We start from the raw sequence: 17,769 nt of genomic DNA, 5'->3' as shown, positions 1-17,769 counted from the left end.
TTTCCGAAGACAAAACTTGAACGTTTTACGTCTGAAATATGACGTCATAATGTAGACTGAGCACGCGACGTTTAGTAAAACTTTGGCTATTGATATGTGGCGGATCCGATGTTTCAAATAAATTTTGTTCTACAAAAATCAAACTCCACTGTGTTAAATCTGCGCTCGATCCAACGGTCACACCGTTTACATATTATTTACAGTAAAATTGAAAGAAAAATAAGAACTCTGAAAAGGAATTTTGTTTTTAAAGCACCCACCCACTCAACAGCTAGGAGTGTGATGACGTCAAATATAAACAGAACGACGTCATGTATGGTATGCCATTGCGCGCAAAAAATTATGGCGCTAATCATGAGTCAAGCCAAAATATAATATTGCTATAATAATTTGATTTATTTTATATTCTAAATTAATCTTATTATTTAATAAACTCCTCAAAATCACATTAAGATTTTAGTGATCAAACTTGCAATCTATTAGATATGAAATATGATAGTTATGGATGTGTAACATGTGTACACATTTTGAGTCATTGTATTCTAATAAATGGATAACTTGCACTATAGAACATGCGATATTTGTGAGAGTAGTTGCAGAAATGTTTAACATACAAAATAATTAATCACGATTCGATACCTTTGCACATTTTTATTTCCATATCATTCTACCCATTTTTTTTTATTCCAGTCTGCTTTTATTTCTGATACATGCAGTAAACTGCTTGGGATTTATACGATTTTATATTCTTACAATTTAACACAAAACAGAAACAATGCAGAATTCGCTCACGTGATTTAAAACAAAATAGAAACAATACAGGATAAATGCTCACATAAAATATGAAAATATACAATATCAGAAATATTGATTTACACATAAAAAGTAAACAAAATTAACTACGTTGAAGAGTTTCAATTATGGCAATAAACGTGGGATTAAAGAAACATACGTTTCGATCCAGGACAAATGATTAAATTTGAAATAAAGTTTATCTCATTCATGTTTCGCTTCAATTTTAATTTAAACACAATGACGAATTTATTGAAATGTACGTGAATCTGTATCGACATTATCATGTTTACTATTAAGATGTAGTCCCCATTTAGTTTTGCAAGTGCCTACGCTTATTTTTAAACTCGAGAGCTTGCGAAGCTGATTATTTTTTTATAGATAAGAGCAAAACGTCCCGGAAATCTTATTAAGCTTGCTGCCTATTTTCATAAATCGGAACGGGGCAGCAAACCTGAATCAAAGTAGAATATGCTTAACAATAATATGAAAACACCAAAGTGACAAATCATGTGTAGATGTACAGAAGAAAAGTAGTTAAAACAATATGATAAAAAGAAAGATCGACTTTTGGCGAAGTTTCTTTTTTATTTGGAACCATACATTTTTTAAATGCCATGTTCTTAGCTATTGATATTGAATAATTTTTAGAAACCATGAAGTCTTTTTAGCGCACATTCATTTTTTCTAAGATAGGATTTATTTAGATAAAATGAATGTGCGTTAAAAAAAACTTCATAGTTTTCGTGACAGTTACATTTTCAATAATATTAATACCACATTAATAATTATATTAAAAAAATGTATTGATATAAATGCATAATTATTGTAGTTATTAAATAAAATTTTAGTAAGATATCTTCAAAAGCAAAAGAATATAACAAATAAAATGGAGCATATAACCTAACATATAAATGACGTTGATGAAATTATAACGTAGCGTCGCAAGGCAAGGTTAAAATAAATCCATAGCTTTAAATGCCAAATAAAGATAGTAATTGATAAATAGTTATTTGATCTTCATGAAACTTTAATCTTCTGACAAATATAAGTATAAATCAATTAAAATCTGGAAATTTGAACACAAAGGCCATTTTTCATGGACGCAATCATATGTAAAAACTAATAAATTTTAATTAAACTAACTTAAGTTATAAATATTGATTCGTTAATTTGCATTTCTTTACTGTTGAATTTTGAACCGGTTTCATGATCAAAAATCCACGATGCGGGTCAATTTTCGACGGATTAGGGTCTTTATTCAACACATTTAGTCTCAACATTAAACCCGGGTATCTTCGTTACATCGGAGATATGAACTCGAACGCTTACATAACCGCCTATGGTAAATGTATTTGTGAACTATACCCATGCATGTTATATCAATTAAAATGAGTACCGTATGTTACATCGCTCGCGTATGTTACTTTCGATTTTGTGATCGATAGTTGCTGTAAACATTATTTCTTGCATATAAAAAAAAAAAAAAATAAATACATTATTAATATCCTCGTTTGACACAGTCCTATATTACGTTATCAAAATGCCAACCGAATTTATCTTTTTTCATTTTTCAATACAGATATAAAATACTAATCTAAAACACCAAATATTGAAATGAAAATAAAATGTCTTCGTTCTGATTATTTATGTAGTTGGAAAAATCTAAAATAGCCTATTACTACAGTTTCGGTATCTGTAATCTCAAAGGTGCGTGAAATTATTTACACTATTTTCCCTAACAAACAAACAATTTTTAAAATTTCATTTAGCATTTATTTTGCCAGACACTTTATGTGGGGCAATTGTGCAGATTCTAATTTATATTTACAAAATATGCAATTTACATATTCCCCAATGTTAGTAATGGGGCCTTAGCCTGTTAGTCTCCTTTCTTTGTAATACCCGGCTGGGAGTTAGGACATCTGTGCAATGGGTGAAGACTTCATATAACATATACAGTTATATTGCAGTCACCCCCGAATGTCCAGCATTAACTCCTCCCAGAAGCCCCCGAAGGAACTCAGACACAGATATGAAAGGAGGTGTATATACATGTGAAAATAAATAAAAACATGTACTTGGTTGTCACCGTTAGGTGTCCGTACATGTTATACTATACCTGGGCAATTCGAAAATTTGCTCATATAAGATATACTTTATTTTCAATTTATAAAAATTTTATACATAAAAAATAAAACTTTATAAAAGTTCACTAATTAGTAGCGGAAATCAAGGAAACAAAATTACGGATTGCTTTTCCCGACATCAAATCGGCTCTGAAACAAAATTGCATACAAAAGTATCTTTAATTAATTTAAGAGGCGTCAGAACCGGGGAGGGGGGGGCGGTGGGGGGGGGGGGGGCTTGGAGCATTAGGCACATAGCATTAGGCAGAGTCATAAGTATACTTTCCCCCCCCTACGGATTTGGAATTTCATGATTTTCGAAAAAAAAAATTGGTAGCCCCTCTAAGCCCCCCTTAGCCCCTTTTGGTAGCCCCACTTAGCCCCCCCCCCCCCCCCCCCGAACCGGGGGATGGCTGGGGGGCTTGGAGTCCTAGGTATACTAGCCACCCCCTACGGATTAGGAATTTCATGATTTGCGAAAAAAAAATTGGTAGCCCATTCCCCCTCCCCCTTAGCCCCCCCCTTTTTCTGCAAAGTTAGACCTGAGCATTAGGCACATAGCATCAGAGAGGGTTCATTTTTTCTCGCAGCAAAGATAATTGTTCCTAAATCAACCTTTATTAGATGGAAATATTGAGAAGTTGAAGTCATAGGTATAATAGTCCCCCAACCTTCGGATTAGAAATTTCATGATTTGCGAAACATTTTTTTGGAAGCCCCGCCCCCTAGCCCCCCCCCCTTTTTTGTTTGCAAAGTTAGACCTAAGCATTGGGCACATAGCATCAGAAAGGGTTATTATCCCCCCTTTTGCTCGCAGCAAAGATTATTGTTCCTGAATTTACCTTGAAAAGATAGAAATATTGAGAAGTTGGAGTCATAGGTTTACTGCCCCACCCCCTACGGATTTGGAATTTCATGATTTGCGAAAAAAACTTTGATACCCCTCCCTTTTCCCCCTTAAACCCAGCCCTTAGCCCCCCCTTTTGGTGACCCCCTTACCCCCTGTAGAACAGGGGGGAGACAGGGGGGCTTGGAGTCCTAGGTATACTAGCCACCCCCTATGGATAAGGAATTTAATGATTTGCGGAAAAAAAAAATTGGTAGCCCCCCTAAGCCCCTTAGCCAAACCCTTAGCCCCCCTTTTGTTAGCCCCCCTTAGCTCCACCACCTTTTAATTTTTGCAAAGTTAGACCTTAGCATTATGCACATAGCATCAGAGAGGGTTCATCCCCCCACTTTTTCTCGCAGCAAATATAATTGTTCCTAAATCAACCTTTATCAGATGGAAATATTGAGAAGTTGAAGTCATAAGTATACTGCCCCCCCCCCCCCTACGGATTTGAAATTTCATGATTTCCAAAAAAAAAATTGGTAGCCCCCTAAGCCCCCCTTAGCCGAGCCCTTAGCCCCTTTTGGAAGCCCCCATTAGCCCCCCTCCCGAACCGGGGGGGGGGGGTGGCTGCGGGGCTTGGAGTCCAAGGCATACTAGCCACCCCTTACGGATGAGGAATTTCATGATTTGCGAAAAAAAAAATTTAGTACCCCACCTTTTTCTGCAAAGTTAGACCTAAACATTAGGTACATAGCATCAGAGAGGGTTCATTTTTTCTCGTAGCAAAGATAATTGTTCCTAAATCATCCTTTATTAGATGGAAATATTGAGAAGTTGGAGTCAAATTTATAATAGCCCCCCACCCTTCGGATTAGAAATTTCATGATTTGCGAAGCATTTTTTTGGTAGCTCCCCAGCCCCCCCCCCCCCTTTTTTTTTGCAAAGTTAGACCTAAGCATTGGGCATATAGCATCAGAAAGGGTTCATCCCTCACTTTTTCTCGCACCAAAGATAATTGTTTCTAAATTAACCTTGAAAAGATGGAAATATTGAGAAATTGGAGTCATAGGTATACTATCCCTCCCCACCCCCACCCCCCTTACGGATTAGGAATTTCATTATTTGCGAAGAAAAAAAATTGGTACCCCCCTTAGCTCTCCCTTTTTTTACCTGACCAGTTAGACCTGAGCATTAGGCACATAGCATCAGAGAGGGTTTACCCCCCCCCCCCCCCCACTTTTTCACCTTTAATAGATAGAATTATTGAGAAGTTAGAGTCATAGGTATACAAGCCCCCCCCCCCCCCCCCCCCCCACGGATAAGGAATTTCATGATTTGCGAATTTTTTGTTAGGTAGCCCCCCTTAGCCCACATAGCATCAGAGAGGGTTAATTTTTTCTCGCAGCAAAGATAATTGTTCCTAAATCAACCTTTATTAGATGGAAATATTGAGAAGTTGGAGTCATAGGTATAATAGCCCCCCCCCCCCCCAACCTTCGGATTAGGAATTTCATGATTTGCGAAACATTATTTTGGAAGCCCCGCCCCCTAGCCCCCCCCCCCCTTTTTTTTTTTTGCAAAGTTAGACCTAACCATTAGGCACATAGCATCAGACAGGGTTTATCTCCGCCACTTTATCTCGCAGCAAAGATAATTGTTTCTAAATCTACCTTAAAAAGATGGAAATATTGAGAAGTTGGAGTCATAAGTACCCCCCCCCCCCCCCCCCCCACGGATTGGGAATTTCATGATTTGCGAGAAAAAAAATTTGGTAGCCCCCTAAGCCCCCCTTAGCCCAGCCCTTAGCCCCTTTTGCTAGCTTATTAGCCCCCCCCCCCAAACCGGGGGTGACTGGGGGGGGGGGGGGGCTTAGAGTGCTATGTATACTAGCCACCCCCTACGGAATAGGAATTTCATGATTTGCGAAAAAAAAAATTCGTAGCCCCCCCCTTTTTCTGCAAAGTTAGACCTAAGCATTAGGCACATAGCATCAGAGAGGGTTCATTTTTTTCGCAGCAAAGATAATTGTTCCTAAATCAACCTTTATTAGAACGAAATATTGAGAAGTTGGAGTCAAAGGTATTAGAAGATTAGAAATTTCATGATTTGCGAAACATTTTTTTGGTAGCCCCCCTCCTAGCCCCCTTTTTTGGGGCAAAGTTAGACCTAAGCATTGGGCACATAGCATCAGAAAGGGTTCACGCCCCTTTTCTCGCAGCAAAGATAATTGTTTATAAATTTACCTTGAAAAGATGGAAATATTGAGAAGTTGGAGTCATAGGTATACTAGCCCCTCCCCTCCACCCCCACCCCACCCCAGTTACGGATTTGGAATTTTATGATGTGCGAAAAAAATTAGTACCCCATTCCCCATACCCCCTTAGCCCTCCATTTTCTTGCAAAATTAGACATAAGCATTCGGCACATAGCATCAGAGAGAGTTTACCCCCCCCCCCCCCATTTTTTTACTTTGGAAATATTGAGAAGTTAGATTCATAGGTATACAAGCCCCCCCCCCCCCACTTTCGGATTAGGAGTTTCATGATATGCGAATTTTGTTTTAGGTAGCCCCCCCCCCTTAGCCCATTAGCCCTTAGCCCCCCTTTTGGTAGCCCCCCTTTATTGCAAAGTTAGACCTAAGCATTAAGCACATAGCATCAGACAGGGTTCATCCCCCCCCCCCCCACTTTTTCTCGAAGCAAAGATTATTGTTCCTAAATTTACCTTGAAAAGATGGAAATATTGAGAAGTTAGAGTCATAGGAATACTAGCCCCCCACCCTACGGATAAGGAATTTAATGATTTGCGGAAAAAAAATTGGTAGCCCCCCATAGCCCCTTCGCCCAGCCCTTAGCTCCCCTTTTGGTAGCCCCTTAGCCCATTTAGCCCCCCTTAGCCCCCTTTTTTTGCAAAGTTGGACCTTAGCATTATGCACACAGCATCAGAGAGGGTTCATCTCCCCACTTTTTCTCGCAGCAAAGATTATTGTTCCTAAGTTTACCTTGAAAAGATGGAAATATTGAGAAGTTGGAGTCATAGGTATACTGCCCCACCGCCAACCCCCATCCCTACGGATTTGGAATTTTATGATTTGCGAAAAAAAAAATTGGTAGCCCTTCCTTATCCCCCTTAACCCAGCCCTTAGCCCCCTTTTGGTAGCCCCCTTAGCCCCCGTGGAACAGGTGGGGGGGGGGGGCAGGGGTGCTTGGAGTCCTATGTATACTAGCCATCCCCTACGGATTAGGATTTTCATGATTTGCGAAAAAAAATTTGGTAGCCCCCACCCCCTATTTTTCTGCATAGTTTGACCTAAGCATTAGGCCCATAGCATTAGAGAGGGTTCATTTTTTCTCGCAGCAAAGATAATTGTTTCTAAATTAACCTTGAAAAGATCGAAATAAAGAGAAGTTGGAGTCAAATGTATACTAGCCCCCCCCCCCCCTCCCACCCCCATCCCTTTTCGGATTAGGAATTTCATGATTTGCAAAGAAAAAAAATCGGTACCCCCCCCCCTTAGCCCTCCCTTTTTTGCAAAGTTAGACCTAAGCATTAGGCACATAGCATCAGAGAGGGTTTATCCCCCCCCCCTCACTTTTTTTACCTTTAATAGATGGAAATATTGAGAAGTTAGAGTCATAGGTATACAAGCCCCCCCCCCCCCCCCCTACGGAATAGAAGTTATATGATTTGCAAATTTTTTTTAGGTAGCCCCCCTTAGTCCCTTAGCCCAGCCATTAGTCCCCCTTTTGGTAGCCCCCCTTTTTTGCAAAGTTAGACTGAAGCATTAGGCACATAGCATCAGAGAGGGTTCATCCCCCCCCCACTTTTTCTCGCAGCAAATATAATTGTTCCTAAATTTACCTTGAAAAAGATGGATATATTGAGAAGTTGGAGTCACAGGTATACTACCCACCCCCCTTCCTACGGTTTAGGAATTCCATGATTTGCGAAAAAAAGTAGTCCCCCCCCCTTAGCCTCCCCCCCCCCTAAGCCCAGCCCTTAGCCCCCTTTTGGTTGTCCCCCTTTTTTGCAAAGTTAGACCTAAGCATTAGGCACATAGCATCAGAGAGGTGTCATCCCCCCACTTTTTCTCGCAGCAAAGATAATTGTTCTTATATTTACCTCTAATATATGGAAATAATGAGAAGTTGGAGTCATAGGTTTACTAGCCCCCCTCCCCCTTACGGATGAGGAATTTCATGAATTGCAAATAATTTTTTGTAGCCCCCCTTAGCCCCCTTAACCCAGCCCTTAGCCCCCCCTTTTGGTAGCCCCCTCGTAAGCATTAGGCACATAACATCAGAGAGGGTTCATCCCCCCACTTTTTTCTCGCAGCAAAGATAATTGTTCCTTAATTTACCTTGAAAAGATGGAAATATTGAAAAGTTGGAGTCATAGGTATACTGCCCCCTTCCCCCCCCCTCTAACGGATTAGGAATTTCATGACTTGGGAATAATTTTTTTGGTAATCCGCCTTACCCCACCCATTAGCCCCCCTTTTGGTAGCCCCCTTAGCCAGCCCCCCCCCCCCCCCCCCCCGTTTTTTGCAAAGATAGACCTAGGCATTAAGCACATAGCATCAGAGAGGGTTCATCCCCCCCACTTTTTCTCGCAGCAAATATAATTGTTCCTAAATTTACCTTGAAAAGATGGAAATATTGAGAAGCTGGAGTCATAGGTATACTAGCCCCCCCCCCTCCCTACGGAGCAGGAATTTCATGATTTGCGAGAAAAAAAATTTGGTAGCCCCCTTTAGCCCCTTAGCCCAGCCCTTAGCCCCCCTTTTTTTAAAGTCCCCTTAGCCCCCCCCCCCTCTTTTTTGCAAAGTTAGACCTAAGCATTAGGCACATAGCATCAGAGAGGGTTCATCCCCCCCCCCCCCCACTTTTTCTCGCAGCAAAGATATATTTACCTTGAAAAGATGGAAATATTGAGAAGTTGGAGTCATAGGTATAATAGCCCCCCCCCCCTCCCTACGAATTAGGAATATCATGATTTGCAAAATGTTTTTTTTGGTAGCCCCCCGTAGCCCAGCCCTTAGCCCCATTTTTGGTAGCCCCTTTAGCCCCCCCCCCCCCATTTTTTGCAAAGTAATACCTAAGCATTAGGCACATAGCATCAGAGAGGGTCCACCCCCCCCCCCCCACTTTTTCTAGCAGCAAAGATAATTGTCCCTATATTTACCTTGAAAAGATGGAAATATTGAGAAGTTGGAGTCATAGGTATACAAGCCCCATCCCCCCCCCCTTTACGGATTAGGAATTTCATGATTTGCGAAAAAAAAAAATTGGTAGCCCCCCTTAGCCCCTTAGCCCAGCCCTTAACCCCCCCCCCCCTTTTAGTTAGACCTAAGCATTAGGCACATAGCATCAGAGAGGGTTCACCCCCCCCCCCCACTTTTTCTTGCAGCAAAGATAATTGTTCCTATATTTACCTTGAAAAAGATGGAAATATTGAGATGTTTGAGTCATAGGTATACTTAACGTACAGGCACGTAGTATCGCTTTTGGAAGGGGGTAGACTCATCCAAAAAATCTTGACCAAAACAAAAAAGGGTTATTTTAAAAATCCAAAATCCGAGGGGGTGGGGTTGGGGTGGGGGGTATACTGTTCACTTCACTTCAATTTCACTGTTCATTTCCCCTCATTTTCAATTCATTTCTTACGTGGTCCGATAAAAGTGGGGGGGGGGGGGGCAACTACATGTTATTTGAAATTTTTGTATGTAAATCTAATAAAAATTTGCACCGCAAAAACGTAGTTGGGGCAGCCCCCTGGCCCGTCCCCCGATGCTTCATGCCTGACGTGTACTATAAGTAAGGAAAACTGTATAAGTAAGGAAAAGCTGACATTGTAATTGCGAAATTCTGCACTTTTTATACTGACTGGTTCTTTTTTCAAAAATTATGAAAAATCAGCTTGACGTACAGGCACGTAGTATCGTTTTTGGAAGGGGGCAGACTCATCCAAAAAATCTTGATCAAGAAAAAAGAGGGTTATTTCAAAAATCCAAAATCCCGAAAATCCTAATCCGGGGGAAGGGGGGGGGTGTTATACCGTTCACTTCACTTCAATTTCACTGTTCATTTCCTCATTTTCAATTCATTTTATTACGTGGTCCAATAAAAGTGTGTGTGTGTGTGTGTGGGGGGGGGGGGGGGGGCAACTCCATGTTATTTCATTTTTTTGTATGTAAATCTAAAAAAAAACTCTTTGCAGCGCAAAAGCGTGGGTGGGTCAGCCCCCCCCCCTCCTACCCCACCCCCCTCTCCCACGATGCTACGTGCCTAACGTATACTATTAGTAAGAAAAAACTGTTTAAGTAAAGAAAAACTGACATTGTAATTGCGAAATTCTGCACTTTTTATACTGACTGGTTCTGATCTTCCTGGTGATGAGACGATAATGAAGAATTTTAGCAAATTTGTCTTTGATGTTATCCATGGCTTGGTGAAAACCAAGTTTGCTGTCCTCTGTAAACAAATAAAAATTAAAATTTTAGAGATCAGGCACAGAAACACCGTTATCAGTAATGATGGTTCATACGACTTGTATATCAATTATACATGCGTTCACATATTTTTCTTAATTTTGTAATTATTTTTTTCTTTCACTTTAATATTCATTGTCATTTTTTGTTTGATGTCATCTAATCAAGCGTATCACCATCCTATCGTATCTAAATGAGAAGCTAAAATCCATCACAACACCCCTCCCCCGCCGAGATTCTTAGAAAACCAATTTATCATGTTTAATGAATTAAAGAAATTGTGATTTTAACTTTAAAATGTTATCCGTTCCGTTCCGTTTTCCGTTCCGCATTTTAGCAACACCCTGCAGGTGGTATTTAGCGGGTATTTGTTTTACCCAGTTAACTTGCACGTGCTAGTAATGTACTTTCCGGTGTTTTCCATATGCAGAAAAGGATTAATTAACATGCATAAACGTTTCTTTTGTGATGATAAGCAAAAAGGATCCATATTATTGTGCTCTAATTGGATTATCATTATGATGTTGACCAATATAGGTAAGCATTTTAAGAACCTATTCTGTTTCGCGCGAAGATGACTCGCACCTCGATGTTTCGCACCTCTATTAGAGCGAAACATCTCACTGTATTAAGATATTTTCCTCGTGTTATTATTGCTCTGTAATTAATTATAACCTATAAAAGAATTGAAATAAGTTATAAAACCCTGTTTTGCATTCATATATGCACATAGAACCATTATAACAGGAGCTTGGACTTGGGTAGTTGTGTCAAACAGCAATGTCACGTATGCCTGTCTATTTCATTGCTGCCCACTCAGTGAAAGCTCATTGAAATCAACACGATTTGTCTGGCTTCTGAGCTAAGACTACGCAATCGGTGCATATTTCACTTGAATCCAGCATCATTTTTAACATGTTTTGACGCAAGAAGTGATAGCTACGTCCTACGGAAAGTCCAAGGCCTTGTAATCACTGTCGTGTATCCGCGCCGGTAGTGACATGTTTGGATAACGTGAAAATGGCGTATCCACTTCAAAAACAATGAGTGTTGTGTCCTTTTTTCTATCGACAACGAGGTAAATATTAATTAAAATATCGTAATAATCATTCATATTTTTCTGAAGGTTTTGCAGTTGAAAAAAGTGTGCGTTATTTTTGTTCATCGTAAATAATAACGACTTCTTTATAGGAATATCAATCGTTAACGTGTCATTTAAACGCAAAAACCAAGATCTATTTCGAGATAACGTTGATAATATAACACCTACTAAAAATCTGAAGCAGCCAAAATTAATTTAAAACACCACACTAACAAAATGAAATCATTTCAATATCTTTTTAATACATAAATATGTATAAAAATAGCAATAACTTCATGCACCTGCCAAAGAAGAAGTACGGTTTGGATAATTAAATTATTCCGGTTTGGATGCTTAAATATAAATTGTGCAAATGGTACGGTTTGAATAATTTAAAGATATAGCATTTTTTTTATATTTTAGACATAAATGGAGCAGTTTGCATTTTATCGGTGTGCAATCGAAGATACATCTTTTTAAAAGATAGTTGACCATTCAATTACACAGCATGCAAAAGATCAAAAGAACTTAATATACAGACGGTGAATTTTTCTTTCCTGTCCGACAGTTTCATAAACGTCATGAAAACAAAATACTTCCACCTGTTCGAAGGGGACTAAAACTGGATGACTAAGTTCATTTCTGTAGACAAGCATGTTTTTATTTCTTCTGATAAAATGGTATATTTAGTATATAATTGATAATTTTGGTCGGGGCATGGTCAAATCCAATAAAGCCCGAAGTGAAATTATCACCTCACAGTATCCAAAGAATGATTCCATATTACTTATATTAATTTAATTCACAGCAATTGTACGATTAAAAATTTGAATACAAATAAGCAAACCCAGCTTGCACCTCAATTACACGTCATTTGAATTTATTGGACTGAATATAGTATACAAAATTGATATGTTTGTGTTATCACATGAAAAAAAAAATGAAAATGTATAAATTATATAGTTATATGAATTTTTTTTACTAACATTTCAAAGGAATACTTTCTTTAATTTTAAATTATAAAGAAAATATGTGATAAAACTTGAGGAACACAATAAAACTATATAAAACAATGTAAAAAAAAGTTGTTCACTTTTAACCTAAAAAGCAATACATGTACATCATATAAACACCTTAACAGACAACTATCTACTACTTTTATGATGTGTATTTTTAGTTATTCTGATATATTTAATATTTATAATCGTGTATGTTAATTTTTTAAACAATGTGACTTCATATGTCTATCACATGACGATCTCCATAATATTGAAAGCATGATTTGCAGTGAGGGCATGTATATCGCACAGTAGCGATGCTATATCCCCTTTGCGAGGAGATAACTAAAAGAACTGTTTGCACTCACATTGTAGTACTGTAAGGCCGTTTGCAGGTACCCCACTATATTTTTTTAATGTTTCATGGGAGATAACTCTACTTCCCAGAATTATGAAATCCAGAGCATTCTGAATAATATGTGTGCCTGCTAAATAAACGTGCCGAGCCTGACACTCTCCTCTGCAATCGCAACTTCTCGGGCCTTTCCGGCAAGCTCGGAAAAACACCTCGAATGTATTACCTAGGCGTCCATGACAACCCCCTTTTTATAAAACGATATAAATACAACACATTTTACGATCTGTTGAGATGTGAGCTATACTTCATCAAAGTAAACGATATACACGAAAATATAACACAGAAGCGACATACAAGACTGTCTAGCCGATACTTATTTTAATGGGAAGCAACTCCATTTTGTATAAAATTTTAACATCCGGTGATGTTATTACATTCGAGGTGTTTTCCGAGCTTGCTGGAAAGGCCCGATAAGTTGAGATTGTCTCCTCTGTTCTTTTTAGGGATAACAACATATTAACCCATCCAAACCGTATCAGATGCGTATCCAAACCGTTCCTATTTAGAAAAACAAGGTCATCCAAACCTGTTCCGTTGTTCAAAATTAATCGACATAAACTGCTTATTTACATAATTTTAACATAAACTTCGTAGAACTTTGAAGATTTAATATGCTTTTAAATAGATTTGACGATCTTTTTAATGTAAAAGTAAACAATGTAAGCCTTAAATAACACATAAACTTATCAAGAAACAAACGGAGCCGCCATTTTCACTTTATCCAAACGCGTCACTACCGGCGCGGATACACGACAGTGGTAATAATGGTTCTAATATGCTTTGCCGGTGCTACCGTTGTGGCGATTGCATCTTTAGCAAGAATTACACATACCTTGCATCATTGTCATGTTATTTAGTTATCAACTATAAACAAGAATTTGAGAGACAGACAGACGGACAGAGGGAGAAAAATAGACAGAGAACAGAGAGAGAGAGGGAAATTATTAGATTTCTATAAAAGTTTAAAAAAAAATCTTACAAAATACATAGATTTGCTTCCACCTAAGGTAGCAAGGGACAGTTTCGGATATAGTACCCGTCAATATTTTTGTAAAATTGATAGTTGCTGTACTAATGAGTGTTGCTGAAATTCATCAAATGATTTTTAAAGATTATCATTAGTTAGAGGGGTGTCTCTTGTTGAAATTGATATGCAATATGTAGGCCCCATATGTTAGGTACATGAGAATCAGAAGTAAAATGCGAAACCTGCAGAGTTGACTTTACACAGTGAAATTGCAAGTTACAGACGGGAGTTAAAATAACACAAAAAGTAGATGGGTGGGACATTGTAAACTATACACTGGTAAGTTTCTAACATGTGAAAGTGCAACATGCACGCGGTACGGATGGTCAACCCTCTGCAGAGAATTAGCTGGGGGAGGACTGAAAAGCTGAAAAATCATGAAAAATTAGCAAAATATGAAAGGGTCAAATTCTCATAAAAACTAGTATGTAGAGAATTTTACAGGTTTTGACTAGTAATTTTCTTCAGAAATTGGTGATTTGCCTTATAAAGAGTGAATTAAAGATACAGTAAAACACGGTTATAGCGAACATGCTTATAATGAATTGACGCTTACAGCGAAGTGAATTTCATTCCCCAAGTCTCTTTTTCATGTTGTAAACTTGACGGAGATAACGAATTACGCTTTTAATGAAGTAATATTGCTCGTCCCTGGGACTTCGTTATAATCGTGTTTTACTGTATTTGTGCTGAATGGGAACTGAGGAAATTCTAGAGTTCCGAAGACATGCATCCCTTGGCTACAATGAATTGTATAAAAAAAAACTGTCCCGTGCCACCTTCAAGACTACATGGTATTTTCAGATTTCTCCTTTAAGTGTAATTTTGAGTGGATTTTGTACCATTAGTAATATATTTTGTGATAATGGATGATATTTTTGGCTATAGATGTCATAACGTGATTTATTAGAAAAAATATTCAAGGGGAATAACTCCCCTTAAATGTGTAGAATGACCACCACTAGAGTAAATTGGCTTAGATATTTCCTATCCTGATGACAATTAATAGACTTAAGTTAATTACTGAGATAAGAATAAATACTTTAAGGTATTCGATGTAATTAAAAAATTAACGACCACATTTTGTACCTTATAAATGAATGGCCCAATGTTCTTAATCATGATATCATTTTGAAGGTGTTAATTAATCAAATAAATATACTCCACCAAAGGAATTTTCAAAATTTTGATTATGGCCCAACTAATTACACCTTGAATTTTGCATTGAAGTCTATGGGCAATGTATGTTTTATTAAGATATTGTAAAAAGTAAACTAAAATTCATAAAACTCTTTTGGTTAATACATGCATAAACTTCCTCTTTATTTAAATATGAAATAAAATGAATCATTTACCGCAGATATTTTGAGGAAATTAAAATTTTGTTTTTTTCATCAAGGGGAGATAACTATTTTTAAAAAATTAAAAGTGCAAAATGACCAGCTCCTTATAGGTTTTCTGTCATGTGAATTTGGTTCATTTCACTTTCATAGTTATCTAGCAATACATATTTAACTAGTTTAAAATGATTCAAAATTGTTCAATATCCCTTCATTATACATTGAATACCTTAAAACAGTTTTTATCAATTAAATCATTAAATTTATGAATTTGCAGCCATTTTGCTGTCATATTTTATGAAATACCATTAAACCACCTGACTTATATCATTCATTTTTTTTAAAACAGCAAATCAGAACATGTCTTTAAATCTCAAGACACTGTAATTATGAGTTAAAATATGTCGCCATTTTTTACATAGCACCATTAGAGAGCATTATGGGACGTAGACAAAAAGTTTGTTTGATGAATCTATAGGTTAAGCTAGTTCTTTTTGCTGTGCACACTGGTTCTTAAGTAAGACACGCGCGTTATGACCCCTTTTCAAGATTAAGGAAATCGCCCAACTGAACGAAAATCGGGTCACACCCCGCTTTGGCGATTTAGTTTCTCCAGTGAACATTCGAGCTGTATATATATAAACATGTATATATTTGTTTTAACTCTCTTGTAATAATGATAATCCAGCACCAATTATTACTTACATATTATACCGTTATAGACAATATGTATTTAAAAGGAAATAATTAATATCATTATTATAAAAAGAAGTGAACTATTTTTAGAAGTTGTTTAAATTTATTAGTCAAGTAAATTGATGAAGTGACCCTATAGGGAATTTAATTTAAATTAAATTTAAAATTACTGATATGATTGTAGTGTTTCCGCAATTTTAAAATTGTTTGTAATATTAAATGTTCTTTCTTACATATTTTTACGTAGTATTTTTACGTAGTAGGGTGCGTCTTTTAACCCCAAGGAACTCCAAGGAAACCCCAAGGAACCCCAAGGAACCCCAATGATAGAAATTAATAACTATTAATACCCAAGGGGTCTCATTGGAGTCCACGGGTCACCTCTTAGTACCCCAAGGACACCCCAAGGAAACCCTAGGATACCCCTACGAACCCCAATGATAGAAATTATTAACCACTGAAAATCCAGGGGTCTCATTCAAATCCAAGGCTCACCCCAAGGTACCACCAATGATAGAAATTAATAACTATTAATACTGAAGGGATCTCACTGGAATCCAAGGGTCACCTCCAAGTATCCCAAGGATACCCCAAGTATCCTTTGGGTTCTATGGTGTATCAGAAGTTATAAATCTGTATTATTAGGGTATCCTTGGAGTTCCTTGGATATCCATGGGATTCCCTGGGGTTCTTAGAGGTGGGTCTTGGATACTAATGAGTCCCCAGGGGTACCAAGAGTTTGAATTTTTTATTTTTAGGGTATCCTTGAGGTTCCTTTGGGTTCTATGGTGTATCAAAAGTTATAAATCTGTATTATTTGGCATCTTGGGGGTTCCTTGGGGTATCCTTGGGGTAACGAGGGGTGACCCTTGCACTCTAATGAGACCCCCTAGGGTATTAATAGTTATTAAATTCTATAATTGGGGTTCCTTGGGGTTTCTTTGGGGTTCCTTGGGGTTAAAAGACGTGCCGTAGTATGGTAATTATGGTAATGTTTTGGGAGTTTATTAAATTTAACAAGCCTGTCAAAGAAAATCATATATAAAGTCCTATGGGATCAATTTTCTGATATGGAGTTCCATTGTACCATAGCAGAAAGTGAGGAAAATTTGAAACAACTAACTGCATCTGTGAAGACTCTAATTAGAAAGATATTCAAAGTTTTATCAACAGAAGAGCATTGCTTGGCTACCGGTATTTCCATTTACTGCAAAGGGTGGGATTATTGTCATTTTGTTGGTTTTTCATTAAAGCAATTACAAAAAAATAAATATCAGATACATTAATTTGTAAATATATTACTGTTATACATATGTATTTAAAGTGATAAGTAGCCCAAAGAACCCAAATGAATCCCAAGTATACCAATGAGAACCCCAAGGATACCCTTGAGAACCCCATAGATACCTCAATGATGGAAAGTAAATTTGATGACCAAGGCCGGTCTCATTAAAAATCAAAGGGTCACTCCTGATACCCCAAGGATACCCCAATTATAAAAATTGATAACTATTGATACCCCAGGATACTCATTGGAGTCCAAAGGTCAACTATTGGTACCCCAAGGATACCTGTAGGAACCCCAATTGCAAGGTACCCAATTGATAGAATTTAATAACCACCCAAATGGTTGTACTGTAAAACATATTACTAATTAATACCCAATTACTCAATGGAATATCATAAAAACATCTTGGCAACCCAAGGAACACTTGTGATACCCCAATACATACTGGTATGATAAAAATAATGTTTCTCCTGACTTAAAATATCTGTTCACTTTGGATGAATTTAACAATTAGTGTTGTCAAATGGTTGAAAATCATAATCGAGTACGGTTAATCGGCAGAATTTGTTGTCTCTTACCAACTGATGATCAGCCAATATTGAATCAGTAACAAATTATATCAAATTCATGAAAATAGGGCACTAAATTTTATGTCACCACAAGGAAGTCTGCAATTCT

General features: G+C 37.6%; 1 long non-coding RNA gene across 2 annotated transcripts in view; it reads right to left on the bottom strand.

Moving 5' to 3' along the window:
• The window catches only part of LOC128177016 (uncharacterized), a 51,176-nt gene that overhangs the window by 15,758 nt on the left and 17,649 nt on the right, over positions 1 to 17,769 (bottom strand). For both annotated transcript variants that reach the window (XR_008242810.1, XR_008242811.1), the window contains exon 2: positions 10,128 to 10,226. This is a non-coding gene — a long non-coding RNA (uncharacterized LOC128177016). The remainder of the gene's footprint in view (positions 1 to 10,127; positions 10,227 to 17,769) is intronic.

This window comes from Crassostrea angulata, chromosome 3, assembly GCF_025612915.1.
Source record: "Crassostrea angulata isolate pt1a10 chromosome 3, ASM2561291v2, whole genome shotgun sequence".
Taxonomy (NCBI): domain Eukaryota; kingdom Metazoa; phylum Mollusca; class Bivalvia; order Ostreida; family Ostreidae; genus Magallana; species Magallana angulata.
The sequence above is the reverse complement of the archived record's forward strand: the minus strand, read 5'-3'. Positions and strand labels throughout refer to the sequence as shown.